Source organism: Canis aureus, chromosome 33 (assembly GCF_053574225.1).
Source record: "Canis aureus isolate CA01 chromosome 33, VMU_Caureus_v.1.0, whole genome shotgun sequence".
Classification (NCBI taxonomy): domain Eukaryota; kingdom Metazoa; phylum Chordata; class Mammalia; order Carnivora; family Canidae; genus Canis; species Canis aureus.
In genome coordinates, this window is record NC_135643.1 from 32,784,503 (window position 1) to 32,801,272 (window position 16,770).

Consider the following 16,770-nt stretch of genomic DNA (forward strand, 5'->3'; position numbering starts at 1 on the left):
AATAAAGTGATTTATACAAAAATTGGATGGATGTATTAAAATTAATCTTGATATCCTTGGCTTAACTAGTAAATTCATTATTCAGCTGATTAGATTTTGAACCCAGTGGATATGGTCAAATAATAATGTATATCCTAAAATAATAATGTGTATCTTACAGTACTTAAGTATTATAAAATCCATTATTTCTGTTGCAATATAAATAGCCCACAAATTAAGGTGTGCAAGAAATACAACTTTATTTTCTTAAAATTCAGGTTAATCTCTATTTCAAGCCTCATATCCCACAAAATTCTTAATCAATTTAGGGTTTTCTCCCTTTTTCTTAAAGTTGAATCAGCATTCTGGATGCTTATGCAATACCAAGTGGGAGGGGCACCCATTTGTCTCAGTCATATTACCTGAGTAGGCCACCATCCCAGTTTGTTCCAAGTCATTCGTTTACTCCAGGTTTATAGGTATCCCTGTTCCTCCCACATACTTAGCCCGGTAGGTCTCATGCTACTTCTCAGGCATGCACAAGACTCAAAAATAAGCAGAGAGCTTTTGTACTGTGCTATACTTGCCCAGTTCATGAAATAAACAGTGATTGTTGACTGACTTCACCATTGGAGTAAGGATAGGTCAGTATGGGACTCAGCAGCATATTTATACAATAAGTATGCCAGAGAAGAAAAATAAACAGAAAAAAGAATAAAGCTTAAGAGCAAGTGAGAAATTGTATTATTTACTCGTTTTTTAAGGAGGCTGTGCACCCAATAGGAGTTTAAACTCCTGACCCTGAGATCAAGAGTCACATGCTTTACTAACTGAGACAGTCAGGCGCCTTTGCCCTGCTTATTTACTATTCTTTGGTTGCAAGAAATAGAAACTAACTGCACTAGATTAAGCAAAGGAAAAGATTAAATATGTGGGAGACTTGTGAAATCTGAGGAAGTAGATGAATAATAAAGCTCATGAAGTACAGGAGACCAGGCAGCTATGGATTTCCTGACAGGAGTTTTTAGAGAGGCTACTTCAAATTACTGTAAGTTGACTCAGCAACTGTTCTTTAGGCTCATGGACACTAAGTTTAAAATTCCAGTTCCCTGATTAGGAGACAGTGATGATCAAGCTTGAATCAGGTGCATTCTTACATTAACCAATTAGAAGTAGATACTCTAATACATTAAAACTACAGGTTTGATAATTCGTTCTTAACGAAGGCAAAGGTTGTTAGCTGACCTTTGTTACCACCAAACCTACTAATTCTTTTACATCACTAGAATTTAAAAGACAGCATATGTAAAGATACTAAAGTAGGAACTTGCCTGGTGTGTTTGGGACAGTGAAAAAATCTTACCAGCTGAAGAAAGTTGGTAAAAAGAAAATGGGACAAGATAAAGAGTGAGAAAGATTGCTAAGGATCGGTATAGAAATTTTTTGAATGTCATATTCAGGGATTTGCCCTGTAGCAACTATAGATTTTAAACAAGGGAAAGAAAAAAAAATAAACAAGGGAAAGATAAAGTATAGGTCTCAAAAAACGAGCATCAATATGTCGACTACTGGAAGGGAAAAAGGAAGAAACAGGTATCAGTGAATCAAGGTTAAAGCTACTAAAATACTTCAGTCTTGAAGAAATGGGAGTTCAGTGAAAATAACATTTTGTGAATGCAGGTCTGGGTCACCAGAAGAACTGACAATCCTTGGTGACTGATCAGATAAAAGTGTTGGTGGAGGGGTACCTTGGTACTTCAGTCTGTTGAGCATCTGCCTTCAGCTTCCTGGGATCAAGCCCAACATCTGGCTCCCTGCTCAGCGGGTGTGCGCATGCTTGCTCTCTCTCTTGCTTGTGTGTACCCTCTCTCCCTCCCTCCCTCTCTCTCTCCCTCTCTCTCTCTCTCTCTCTCTGTCAGATATCTTAAAAAAATGGTAGGAATGAAAGAGCCAAAGCTATCTAGGAGGTTTTAGGCTAGGTGACCAAACACATCAGTTGATTAAAAAAAAAAAAAGAAGAATGAGAGTTGATTTTCAGGAGGTGGGCTGGTGGTGTAAAGTTATTGTAAGCTTTTTAATATGTGTTAATTTGGGGGTGGAGTTCTACATGAAAAAGTCCAACAAATTGTTTGACAATTATAGAAACTATAATCAGATAATAGCAGAGGCCAAATACAAGGACATGGGTTTCCCCCAAATAACTGCTATTGAAGCTGTGATGAAAGAGCAGTCGTCTCGGAGTATAGGTTTATGTGGGGGTTTTTTGTTTTTTAAAGATTTTATTTACTCATGAGAGCCGCAGAGAGAGAGGCGGAGACACAGGCAGAGGGAGAAGCAGGCTCCATGTAGGGAGCCCCACGTGGGACTCAATCCCAGGACTCCAGGATCACACCCTGGACTGAAGGCAGGCACTAAACCACTGAGCCACACAGGCTGCCCAGGTTTATATATTAGTCATCTAGTCATTTATATATGCAAAAGCACAGCTAAAATTCAATAAAAGTAACCTAAGCATTTTATGTTGCATAAAGCACCTGAAGTAGTAAAACATGTAATAGAGAACTGGGGGTGCCTGGGTGGCTTGGTCGGTTAAGTTTCTGACTCTGGCTCAGGTCATGATCTCAGGGTCCTGGGATTGAGCACTGTGTCGAGCCCTGGGCACAGTGGGAATTCTGCTTATCCTTCTCCCTCTACCTCTGTCCCTCTCCTCGAGCTTTTTTTAAAATAATCTTTAAAAAAGAAAAAAGGGCAGCCCTGGTGGCGCAGTGGTTTGGTGCCGCCTGCAGCCTGGGGTGTGATCCTGGAGATTGAGTCCCACATCGGGCTCCCTGCATGGAGCCTGCTTCTCCCTCTCCCTCTGCCTGTGTCTCTGCCTCTCTCTGTCTATGAATAAATAAATAAAATCTTTAAAAAAAAAAAAAAAGGAGTGGTGAATGGTTCTAAAATAAAAAACAAAAAAACTGCTTTGAAGTTTGTAAAGCACAATGAAATTTTACAAAAGGAACACCTGGATAAACCCCCAACTGAAGAAACATAAGCACCCTGAGCCTCTCTTCCAGTCACCCTCCCTCCACAAATGGAGAAGGCTTAACAGCATAGGTTACTTTCAACTGATTTTGTACTTTATATAAATAGAATCAAATGTTTAAATGTTCTTTTGTGTCATTGGTTTGCTCTTTCCAAGAAAACTTCTAAATCCTCAAAAAGAAACCAGTTCTTTACATCAGCATACATTTATACAGTTGTGAATGCTCTGCAAAGGTTAAGATTGAAGTGGAGGAACAATGTTAAAAGTCACTAATAATAGATGATGAGCCCGTCTGAGTACATATATTAATGTGTCTAATTTTAAAAAGCATGTATCAAATGTGTGCTGTTACATTCATTAAACACATTTTAGGGGTGCCTGGGTGGCTCAGTTGGTTAAGCACTTGCCTTTAGGCTCTGGTCATGATCCCAGGTTCCTGGGATGGAGCCCCGAGACAGGCTCTGTGCACAGTGAAGAATCTGCTTCTCCCTCTGCCCCTCCCCCTACTTATTCTCTGTCAAATTTTAAAATCTTTAAAAAAATTTTTTAAATACACAAGAAATCAATAACTGATCACTTTGGTGAAGAAGAACTGAAATAAATATACTATTTTAGGTCTTTGTGTCCTGCTTGTGTTTTGTTTTTGTTTGTTTTTAAGATTTTATTTGGGAGAGTACCTTTGAGCAGTGGGGAGTTGGAGAGCAGAGGGAGAGGGACAATCAGAGTGCTGAGCATGGAGCCCCAACTTGGGGGCCCCATCCTGGGACCCTGAGATCATGACCAAAATCAAGAGTCAGATGGTTAAAACAATCAAGCCACCCAGGTGCCCTATTTGCACATTTTAATAAACATGAATTTTATTCATCTTTTTAAATATAAGTAAGAAGTAAAGAATCTTTCAAATATAATCCTCGTATTTAATTTGAGAACCCTTGTTGACACCTGTGCAATAAGACATTGGCCCGTGAACTCTAATTACATTGTTATTTTCAACAGACCATTTTTGGCCTGAAAATTCTTGGTGTAACTGGTGACCCACTTAAAATTGTTGAACTGTTAAAATTGTTGGTTTAACTTTGAATCAGGCCATTTTCAAAGTCATGATTTTTCAAGTTCCCTAAAATAAAATCAGACTGATAATTAGTATGCATATCTATTACTCAGGAAATCCAAACAGTTTTAAAAGAAAGTAATAGAAAAAAAACAAAAAGAAAAGAATGTTTGGGAGCTTTAGCTGCTATTACTAAGGAAACCAACTATTTGCCCTGTCACTAGATATAAAAAGAAAAAAAAATAAAAGCCAGGAAGTCTAATAAAGAGTAAGGAAGAAAGACTAAATAAAGGAATGAATATATATTTTTAAATTACTATGAGCACTAAAAATAACTATTGGGGTGCCTGGATGGCTCAGTTGGTTAAGTGTCTGACTTCAGGTCAGGTCATGGAGTCTTTGGAGTCCTGGGATTAAGCCCCGTGTAGGCTCCATGCTCTATGGGGAGTCTACTTCTCCCTCTCCCCTCCCCAGTCATGCTTTTTCTCTCTGTCTCTCTCAAATAAATAATTAAAAAATAATAATAAATTACTACTTTTTTTTAGCTTCCATGCCCAAGGTGGAGCTTTAACTCATGACCCCGAGGTTGAGTTACATGCTGTACTGATGGAGCCAGCCAGGCACCCTAATAACTTTAAATTTTTGTATTATTTACTTATAAAAAATTATTTTTTAAAGATTTTACTTATTTGAGAGAGAATGAGTAGGGAGAGAAGCAGATAGATTGAGAAACAGGACCCCTGTTGAGTAGGGAAGCTGACGTGGGACTCGATCCCAGGACTCTGGGATCGTGACCTGAGCCAAAGGCAGATGCTTAACTGCCTAGGCCAAATTTTTAAATTTTTTAAATTAAAATTTAAGTAATTTCTACATCCTATATGGGGCTTAAACTCATGACCTTGTGACCTATAGTCAGATGCTTCACGGAATGAGCCAACAAAGCTTCCCATTGGAGTTGTGAGCTAAAGTCCCCAGGTTGGGCGTAGAGCCTACTATAAAAAAAAAAAAAAAAAAAAAAAAAAAAAAAAAAATTTGGTGGTGGGGGGAGCTGAATGGCTGAGTTGGGCATCCAACTCTTGATCTCCATTCAGCTCTTGATCTCAGAGTCATGGGATTGAACCCCGCATTGGGCCTACTTAAATAAACATTTTTTCTTAAAATTCTTTTATCTTTGAGTTACATAAAGAACACAAATTCAGGGATCCCTGGGTGGCGCAGCGGTTTGGCGCCTGCCTTTGGCCCAGGGCGCGATCCTGGAGACCCCGGATCGAATCCCACGTCAGGCTCCCGGTGCATGGAGCCTGCTTCTCCCTCTGCCTATGTCTCTGCCCCTCTCTCTCTCTCTCTCTCTATGTGACTATCATAAATAAATAAAATTAAAAAAAAAAAAAAAAAAAAAAGAACACAAATTCACTAAGAAAAAGAACTAGAAAATACATGAGAACAAAAAAGAAACGGAAGTCACCAAAATTGTATATGTGTTCTTACACTTTCTTAACTTCCCATGTTTACTAAATAGTATACAGTAAAAATTTTTCTGTCAATAGATATTATGTTCTCTGAGTCAGGTTTCTTGTTGTTTTGTTAAGATTTTATTTTTAAATAACCTCTACACCCAGCATGGGGCTCAGACTTACAACCCCAAGATCAAGAGTCCCATGCTCTTCCAACTGAGCTAGCCAGGCGCCCCTCCAAGGCAGATTTTTAAACTACAGGTTATAGATGGTAATGTTATGTACCATCTCGCATATGCTTGGCATATGGTAGTCATTGGTCAGTTGTGCATCTTTCAACAATAGCATCATTATTTTTAATAGCTACTTGTTACACCATTATGTACCTACTATAGCTTGTAAGATTTATTTTATTTTTAAATCTCTACAGGGCAGCCCGGGTGTCTCAGTGGTTTAGCACCGCCTTCAGCCTGGGATGTCGTCCTTGGGACCCGCGGTTGAGTCCCACATCAGGCTCCCTGTGTGGAGCATGTTTCTTCCTCTCCCTGTGTCTCTGCCTCTCTCTCTCTCTCTCTCATAAATAAATAAAATCTTTTTTAAAAAAATTTTTTTAAATCTCTATACCCAACATGGGGCTCAAACAACCTTGAGATCAAGAGTCACTCTGCTGACTTGAGCCAGGCAGGCGCCCCCTGCTATAACTTATTAATCAACTCATAATTACTTGACATTTGGTATGTGTGCATTTTGGATAAATTCCTAGAAGTGTTGGGGCACCTGGTGGCACAGTCCGTAGAGTAACCAACTCTTGATTTTGGCCTAGGTCATGATCTCAGGGCCCTGGGCTTGGACCTGCATCAGGCTCTGCACTCAGCATGGAGTCGGCTTGAAATTATCTCTTCTCCCTCTGCCCTCCCACTCGTGCTTTCATTCTCTCTCTCTCTCTAAAATCTTTTCTTAAAAATTTCTAGAAGTGTTCATGACAGGCAAGTGGTGGAGTACAAAGGAAGTGGTCCATGAATTCCTAAGTAAGAAACTGCTAAATATTTCTCCTTCTTAAAATATTTATTGGGACGCCTGGGTGGCTCAGCAGTCGGGTGCCTGCCTTCAGTTCAGGTCGTGATCCCGGGATCTGGGATCGAGTTCCGTGTAGGGCTCCCTACAAGGAGCCTGCTTCTCCCTCTGCCTATGTCTCTGCCTCTCTCTTCCAGTCTGTGTCTCTCATGAAGAAATAAATAAAATCTTTAAAAAGTAAATAAAGCAGGCAGCCCAGGTGGCTCAGCGATTTAGCGTTGCCTTCAGCCCAGGGTGTGATCCTGGGGTCCCGGGATCTAGTCCCACATCGGGCTCCCTGCATGGAGCCTGCTTCTCCCTCTACCTGTGTCTCTGCTTCTCTCTCTCTCTCTCTCTCTCATGAATAAATAAAAATCATTTTTTAAAATAAATAAAGGCTTCACTAAATGTAAAACTTGGAACTATAAAACTCCTAGAAAAAGACATAAAGAAAACACTCCTTGATTATTGTCTTCGCAATGATTTTTGGGATTGGACACCAAAAGCTTAGTCGTCAAAGGCAAAAAGAAGTCGAAAAAAGTCAAATTAATAAACTTTCATACAGCAAAGGAAACAACCAACAAAATGAAAAGCAACATATGTAATGAGAAAATACTTGTAAATCACATATCTAAGGAAATCATATAATTTAGTAGCCAAATATGTATATACATATATCTGATTAAAAGAATGGGCAGAGGACCCAAATGGACATTTTTTCAAAGACATACAGATGGTGGTACTGTATGCAGGTACCTAAAAAGATATTAAATATCAGTAATTACCAGGGAAATTAAAATCACAACCACAGTAAAATCACCTCACACATGTTACCATGGCTGCTATCTATAGAACAATAGATACCAAGTGTTGGTAAGGGTATGAAAAAACAGGAACCCTTGTACCTGTTGGTGGGAATGTAAATTGGTACATCCATTATGGAAAATGGTATAGAGATTCCTCAAAAACTTAAAAATAGTACTACCATGTGATCTAGCAATCCTGCTACTAGGTATATATACAAAAAAAAAAAAAAAAAATGAAATCAGTATCCTGAAGAGATGTTTGGGCTCCCAAGTTCCTTGCAACATTATTCACATTATTCACATTAACCAAGAAATGAAAACAATGTAAGTGTCTATTGACAGATGAATGCATAAAGAAAATAATGGTATATGGAGGCAGTGGATTATTATTAAGCCATAAAAAATGAAATCCTGCCATTTGTTACAATGTTGATGATCCTGAAGGACATTAGTGACTAAGTAAGTAAAATAAGTCAGACACAGAAACACTATGATTTCACTTACATGTGGAATTCAAAAAGGTCAAAATCATAGAATTATAACTTAGAATGATGGTTGCAAGGGGCTGAGGATGGTGGAAATGAGGTGATGTTAGTCAAAGGCTATAAACTTTCAGATATAACAGAGTAAGTTCTGGGGATCTAAAGTACACATGGTGACTACAGTTAATAATAGTGTATCGTAGGAACTCCTGAGTGGCGCAGTCAGTTAAACATTTGACTCTTCTTGGTTTCAGCTCAGGTTTATGATCTCAGGATCATGAGATTGAGCCACCAATGGCACTCTGCTCAGTGCAGATTCTGCTTGAGATTCACTCTCCCTCTCCCTCTGCACCTCTACCGCACTCATGTGAGTGCTCTCTCTCTCTCTCTCTCTCTTTTAAAATAAATAAAATCTTTTTTAAAAAATAATACTGTATTGTGTACTTGAAATGTACTATGAAAGTAAATCTTAAGCTTTCTCGCCACAAAAAAGGAAAGAAATTAAAAATTGGTAACTATGTGAGATGATGGATGTGTTAGATTGATTGTGATCATCATTTCACAATGTATACATAAATCATTGTGTTGTCTACGCTTAAGAAAGATAAAAGTTGGTCAAGCACCTGCCTTTGGCTCAGGTCATGATCCCAGGGTCCTCCAAACGAGCCCCGCATCTGGCTACCTGCTCAGTGGAGAGTCTGCTGCTTCTTCATCTGCCTCTCCCCCAGCTTATGCTATCTCTCGCTCTCTCTCGCACTCAAATAAAAAAATAAATTCTTAAAAAAAAAAAAAAGAAAAAGAAAAAGGATAAGGGTGCTGGGTGGCTCTGTTGGTTAAGCCTCTGCCTTCCGCTCAGGTCATAATCCTGGGGTCCTGGGATGGAGCCCTTCGTCAGGCTCCTTGCTCAGTGGGGAGTTTGCTTCTCCCTCTACCTCTACCTGCCATTCTGGCTACTTGCATTCTCTTTCTCTCTGTGAAAAAAATAAATATATTAAATAAGTAAAGACAAAAGTATAGACTAAGCTTATTTTAATAAATAAGCTATTTTTATTAAAATTCATTTACAAAAAAATAAATAAAATAAAATTCATTTACATATCCTATTAACTTCAAATGATTCCTATTTAGTGACATTTTCTTGCACTCTGCTAGTCCATCTTGAAGCACTGCCGAGCAGTTTATGTCACAATAGTGTAATTCTTTTCAGTTATTCTTTAAATCATATTTTAACTAATGGATACATCTTTATCCATTGGTTTAATTTGTGAGGCCAGCATCTATGAAATCACATAGAAGGGGGATTCCTGGGTGGCTCAGTGGTTTAGCACCACCTTCGGCCCGCGGCTGATTTTGGAGACCTGGGATCGAGTCCCACATCGGGCTCCCTGCATGGAACCTGCTTCTTCCTCTGCCTGTGTCTCTGTCTCTCTCTCTATATCTCTCATAGCAAGCAAGGACTGCACTGGTTTGATGAGGCTTAAACAGTGTAGCCTTTACAGCTCCATGCAGGTGGAGGGGCTTCAGAAATGTATTTCATGGGCGCCTGGGTGGCTCAGTGGTTGAGTGGTTGAGCGTCTGCCTTCGGCTCAGGGTGTGATTATGGAGTCCTAGGATCAAGTCTCACGTTGGGCTCCCTGCAGGGAACCTGCTTCTCCCTCTGCCTGTGTCTCTGCCTCTCTCTGTGTCTCTCATAAATAAATAAATAAATAAATAAATAAATAAATAAATAAATAAATAAATAAATAAAATCTTAAAAAAAAAGATGTATTTCAGAAATACAGTGTTGAGGGGCACCTGCGTGGCTCGGTTGGTTAAGGGTCTGCCTTTGGCTCAGGTCATGATCAGGTCAGGGTCCTGGGATCAAGCCCTATGTTGGGCTTCCTGCTCAGTGGGGAGTCGGCTTCTCCTTCTCCCTCTCCCACTCCTCCCTGCTCATGCTGTCTCTCTGTTTCTTAAATAAATAAATAAAATATTTTTAAAAATATAGTGTTGAGATTGGTTCAAGAAAACTTGAACTACTTTTTTTGTATGATAGAACTCGGGGTATCAGTCAAAGGCTATTCTTTCCAGCACAAATTTTCAACAGGCTATTTTACACAGTGATGCTGGAGGAAATAGGACAGAGCACTGTGAAAGCACATTAGGGATGCAACAGGAGAAAGGCCTAGTAGTGCAAAATGTTATTATATATCTTGTTCACAATAATTCTTGCTTTAAATGGCTTATATTGCCAACAATATAACTCATGGATATTACTTCTATATCAATAGTCATTTTGGAAGTCAGCCTTTTTTATTTATTTATTTATTTTTTTTTTTTTAATTTTTTTTTTTTATTTATTTATGATAGTCACAGCCTTTTTTAAAAGTGTTTTTTATCACGTCACTGCCTCATTTGTGAATCTATCAAGATTCCTTGTTTACTGGTTACCGTATCTCTTAGCTTAGCATTCTGGGCTTGCTCTCAGCTCCCCAACCTCATCTTTTGTAATTCCCTAACATGACCTTCTTTTTGAGCCAAGTCAATTGGCAGATAGCACCCAGCACATGACTTGCTAGTTCCTCTCTGTGGCCCTTGGAAAGGCCATCCTTTAAACCTGGAATGCTTTCCCCATCTCTGCCAATCTGTATCCATCACTTCCTCTCAGTGCTGGTCCAAAACTTAACTTTCTCTGGGGAGCCTACCCATTCTGATCATTTTTTTCCTGCATATTCCCCAGTCACTGAAACTCTGAGGTGCTTCTTATTATGGTCCTTGTTAAGTTCTTTAAATTACTTCATGTAACTGTTGTCTCTAGGGAGCTGGGACTGATTCTTTGTTTCTTTGTTATTTGAGCTGAATTTAGCACTAGGTAGCTAATTGCTCTCCTCTGTAGGAGATTCAGTGCTATTGCCACTACTTGTCATAAATGTCAGAGTTGGGGCAGCCTGTGTTGCTCAGCAGTTTAGCGCTACCTTCAGCCCAGGGCGTGATCCTGGAGACCTGGGATCGAGTCCCACGTGGGGCTTCCTGCATGGAGCCTGCTTCTCTCTCTACCTGTGTCTCTGCCTCTCTGTCTCTGTCTCTCATGAATAAATAAATAAAATCTTAAAAAAAATAAATGTCAGAGTTAATTGCTTAACATTTGTAAACCACTGAAAAGGAAACAAAGATTGTAAAGCATAAAAATAGTAAGCATATGGATTAAACTGATACATGGAAGTGGCACATAAATCAAGTGAAAAAAAAGGAATAGCCTCAAATAATTAATAGATAAAGCTAAAGCATAAATATACAAAATATAAAACAAAAATAAAAATTGAATCACAAAATAGGATGTATATACTGATTTCAACTCAGTAAAATATTATGTACATTTATTTCATACAATGTAAATAGCATTAGAGATTAATTTTTGTTCTGTAAGTTTGAGTATAATAAAAGCCAAAAAGTAAGAAAGAGTGATGGAAGTTGAGTAGTTCTGCTTCTTCAATTTATGTGACAATGCTCTCCCATCCCTCCTTTCCTGTCTTCCACAAGTCACAAGAACTGATGAAGAATCTATTCTGTGCAGGGCATTGGCAGTTATGATCTATCTACCAGCAGGTTGATTGGCACTTATTAAATGTTGGAGAATTACTGCACTAGGGTTGAGATCTTGTAGTACTCAAACTTTAAGGTGGCATCAGCATCGTGTGGGGGGTTTGTTAAACTCTCTACCTGCAAAGTTTCTGATGGCATAGGTCTGACAATTTGCATCTTAAACCTGTTCCTAGGTAATGCTGATGCTGCTTGTCCAGGAACCACACTTATTTAAAAATATATTTTTTTTATTGATTATTCATGAGAGATACAGAGAGAGAGAGAGGCAGACACATGCAGAGGGAGAAGCAGTCTCTCTGTGGGGAGCCTGATGCGGGACTCAATCCCCAGACCCTGGATAAGGCCCTGAGCCAAAGGCAGATGCTCAACCGCTGAGCCACCCAGTCGTCCCAAGATGACTCTGCTTTAGTTGGCATCCAAAGCTGATGTTTAATCCCAAAATTGTGAGACTGTGTGCAGGCCTGAAGAAGTGTTTGGGTTTTACCACACCTCTGGCCCCAAACTGCCATCATTGAACTGTTGCCTCTTCTGATGATACACTTAACTTTGGAATGGTTTGAAAAGGTAGGAGGGGACTTAAGACCTCCCTTATGTTGTTCTGCTCTCAAAAGGTTATTGAAAATTGATTTCAGGAAGACACAGAAACTGTAGCAGAGGCCAAGGTACTGGTTTGAGGCTGCTCACGCTCTCAGAAGTGAGAATGCTGTCACCACATGATAAATGTTCTGCAGCAGCTGGGAAGGCACACGGAGCTTCCAACGTGATACAGTGTATTTTTGCCTGGAGTCACGTAGTCCTTGCCTTTAAATATCCAGGTTGCACTTTGAAAGGATGAGCCAAATACCAGATACTTTTAAAATTTGTGATTATTATATGCAAAATACAGAATTGTTAACCTTAGTTTCTTAAACTTTCCTACCTCAAAGTTGAAACCAGGAACACCGTAATGTGTGCCTCGTTGACAGGCTTTTATTTTGGCAGACTTATTTTGGCAGGCTTTATTTTTTACAGTACAATGTAGCTATATTTAGTTAGTCATTCCTTTCTAGGCCCTTGAAGTAATTTTTTCCCCTTTTTTTGGATCTCATAACATAAATGAGAAATGGCCACAAAAGGGTTTTAATACAGCAGTGAAATTTTTGAAATGAGGGTTGGGTTTTCCTCAATTGCCAGAAATTTTTATCTATCTATCTATCTATCTATCTCTCTCTCTCTCTATCATCTCTCTATCTCTCTATCTATTTATCTATCTATTTGACAGAGAGAGAGCACAGTCAGGGGAAGCTACTACAGAGGGAGCTGGAGAAGCAGGCTCCCCACTGAGAAGGGAGCTTGACCTGAGGACTCCATGAGCCTCATGGAGACTTGATCCCAGGACCCCAGGATCATGGCCTGAGCTGAAGGCAGATGCTTAACTGACCGAGCCACCCAGGCTCCCCCTCAATTGCAGGATTAATGCAGTCTTATTTCTGGCCCACTACAGAGAGTTAGCCTTCTGCCCAATGATCAAGTAAACAGATTTATCTTCAGACTCTAAGACTGCCCCATTCTCAGGGCTCCTGGCTGACTCAGCCAGTGGAACATGTGACTCTTGATCTTGGGGTTGTGGGTTTTAGCTCTACATTGGGTGTACATTTTAAGTAGAAAATACTTAAAAATAAAATCTTAGGGAAAAAAAAAGGGCTGCCCATTCTGTGTCCTTCACCTCCTTGGGTGATGTCCATCTGATTCTCCTGCTGCCTTTCGTGATTGTACTTTCATTAAAATATTTTCTGGGGCACCTGGGTGGATCAGTCAGTTAAGCATCTGCCTTCAGCTTGGCTCATGATCTCAAGGTCCTGGGATTGAGTCCCAGGTTGGGCTTCCCACTAAACAGGGAGTTGGCTTCGCTCTCTCCCCCTCTGTCCCTCCCCACTGCTCATTCTCTCTCTCTAATAAATAAATAAAATCTAAAAAAAAAAAAAAAAAAAAAAAATTCTTAGGACCCTGGGTGGCTCAGTGGTTAAGTGTCTGCCTTCTGCTCAGGTCATGATCCCAGGGTCCTGGGATTGAGTCTTGCAGTGGTCTCCCTGCTCAGGGGGGAGTCTGCTTCTCCCTCTGCCCTCCCCCATGCACATTCACGTGGTCTCACTCTCTCTCGCTTTCTCTTGTTCTCTCTCTCTCTTAAAAAAATAATCTTTAAAATATTTCCTAGATCTTCCATTACAAACGGCAATGTATATGATTCATTTTTTCATTCAGCAAATATTTATTGTATAGCTATTATGGGATAAGCATCAGCAATAAAATAATATATCTTCCCTGGTTGAGCTTAAATTCTAGGGGTGGGAAATAGCAAGAAATATTATATATAGTATTATATATATATATATATATATATATATATATATATACACACACACACACATATGCACACACAAGCACATTCTATGTAGGATTATGATACACACTATAAAGAAAAATAAAGCCAGGAAAGGAGATAGGGAGTTCGACTGGGTGGCGTGTATACAGATATTGCAATTTTAAGTAAGGCACTCAGGGTTGGTCTCACTGAGAAGATGACAGTTGAGCAGAGACCTAAAAGATTGTGAGACAGGAGAAAGCAAGCTTTCAAGCTCAGGGAGAGCAAATACAAAAACCCTGAGGTGGGAGTGTACCTCAGATATTAAGTTATGACAAGAAGACCAGCCTGGATGGTGTGGAATGAATGAGGGGGAGAGTAACAGGAGATGAGACCAAGCATGATGCTGCGGGTCGGATGACATGGAGCCTTGGGGATCACTGCAAAAAAAAATATTTTGATTCTGAGGGAGATGAGAAACACTGGAGGGTTTTGAGCAGAATAATGTGGTCTAGAGGCTCCTCAGTGGGGCTCAGTTAAGTGCCTTCAGCTCAGGTCATGATTCCAGCTCCTGGGATCACACTGTAGCTCTCCTAGCTTGTGCACTCTCTCTCTCTGTGGCAAATAAATAAATAAAATCTTCTTTTTAAATATTTTATTTATTTATTCATGAGAGACACAGATAGAGAGAGAGAGACAGACAGAGACAGAGACACAGGCAGAGGGAGAAGCAGGCTCCATGCAGGGAGCCTGACATGGGACTCGATCCCAGAACTCCAGGATCATGACCTGGGCCAAAGGCAGATAGATGCTCAACCACTGAGCCACCCAGGTGTCCCTAAATAAAATCTTTGTAAAAAGAAGAAGAGGAAGAATGTGATCTAAAACATCTTAGGGATGCCTGGGTGGCTCAGTGATTGGGCACCTGCCTTTGGCTCAGGTTGTGATCCCAGGATCCCAGATAGAATCCTGCATGGGGCTCTCTGCGAGGAGCCTGCTTCTCCCTCTGCCTATGTCTCTGCCTGTCTCTCTGTGTCTCTCATGAATAAATAAATTAAAATCTTTAAAAATAAATAAATAAATAAATAAATCTTTAAAAAATAATTTTTTTTTAAAAAAAGTACTGTCCCTTTTAGGACTACAAAATTGTAGAGATAATGACAATATGTAATATGTATATTACAGTGATATTAGAAATAACCAACATATATTGAACAACTAATATGCACAGGCACTATGATAAGCATTTAATAAGGAGATTCTGAAATAGAATTTCAGAGATAGGGACATCTGCCTTCGGCTCAGGGAATGATCCCAGGTCAGGGGATTGAGCCCCACATGAGGCTGCCCAAAGGGAGCCTGCTTCTCCCTCTGCCTATGTCTCTGCCTCTCTCTGGGTCTCTCACGAATAAATTGAATTAAATTAAATTAAATTAAAGTAAATTAAATTAAATTAAATTAAAAATTTCAGAGATAGAAAGATATTTTTAGGCAGGGCGTGTCTTTATGAAATACCTCATTTTCTCTCTTTCTCTGTCTACAGACACCATTAGCCATACAGTGCTCTGAATTTTGCTGGTAGTGTGAGAATGAAACTATTCTTTCAGCGAGAAGAGGTAAAATAGGAAATAAAAAGTTTCAGATTACATTGTTCCAGAAATATTCTTACTGTAAATCCATCATTAAGGGAAACCCATTATTGCTAACTCATCATTAAAAAAAAAATGCTGAGGGGTAGCTGGGTGGCTCAGTCGGTTAAGTGTCTCCTTTCAGCTCAGGTCATGATCCTGGGGTCCTTGGATCAAGCCCTATGTGGGGCTCCCTGCTCGGCAAAGAGCCTGCTTTTCCCTCGCCCCAGCTTGTACTTTCATTCTCTCTCTAATAAATAAATAAAATATTTTTAAAGATTGCTGACCAACTCTTAGATCTTCATATTCATTCATATTCATGTATATGGCTCTTTCCTTTTGAATCCTAAATTCTTTCTAGGACCTGGCAGAGAAATTATGTCTTTTCTCTTTTCTTTCTAAATTCTCTGCTTGAATCAGATTTATATCCAGAGTCTCTGAAGCTGATGGCTAATGCAAAGTCCTATGTAACTTTGCTGTCAATTCAGTAGTGCAGACCCTATGGCAACATGCTAGAAAACTCCTGCATGTCCTACTGGCCACACTTTCAAATTCCCAATCCCTTTCTTTTCTTTGACACGCACCCAAGTAGACTCCTTAGTGTGGGATAAGTACATGGCAATGTTGAGCACCATTTTGCAGCATTGAAAGACCAAAGAGCTTTCTCTCTCCCTTACAAAATTTCTCAGATGCCTCTACTAGTAAAGACTTGAACTCAAGTTTACATGAGCTCATCTATTTCCCTCAGTTGCAGCACATACATGAGACACCATTCTGGCTGTAATAAGAAAAAGAAACTATCTGCCTGGCCATATATTCGTCTTTTTGAATAAATTATTTTATTTAAGACTTAGATTTTTAGGGATCCCTGGGTGGCTCAGTGGTTTAGCACCTGCCTTCCATGCAGGGTGTATTCCCAGGATCTGGGATGGAGTCCCCACGTCGGGCTCCCTGCATGGAGCCTGCTTCTCCCTCTGCCTGTGTCTCTGACTCTCTCTCTCTCTCTCTCTCTCCCTCTGTGTCTCTCATGAATAAATAAGTAAAATATTTTTTTAAAAAGACTTAGATTTTTGGTTAGATATTATTAGCTCCATTTTGTCTATGGAAATTGAAGCTTGGAAAATCCTCAATGCAGTTCTTACAACTAATAAGTGGCAAAGTCAGGAGAAAGATTTCAAATTTATCTGACAGTAAAGTTCATGTTTTATCAGCACAGATGGGGGTAGCCTGGGTGGCTCAGCAGTTTAATGCCGCCTTCAGCCCAGGGCCTGATTCTGGAGACCCGGGATCGAGTCCCACGTCAGGCTCCCTGCATGGAGCCTGCTTCTCCCTCTTGCCTCTCTCTCTCTCTCTCTCTCTCTGTCTC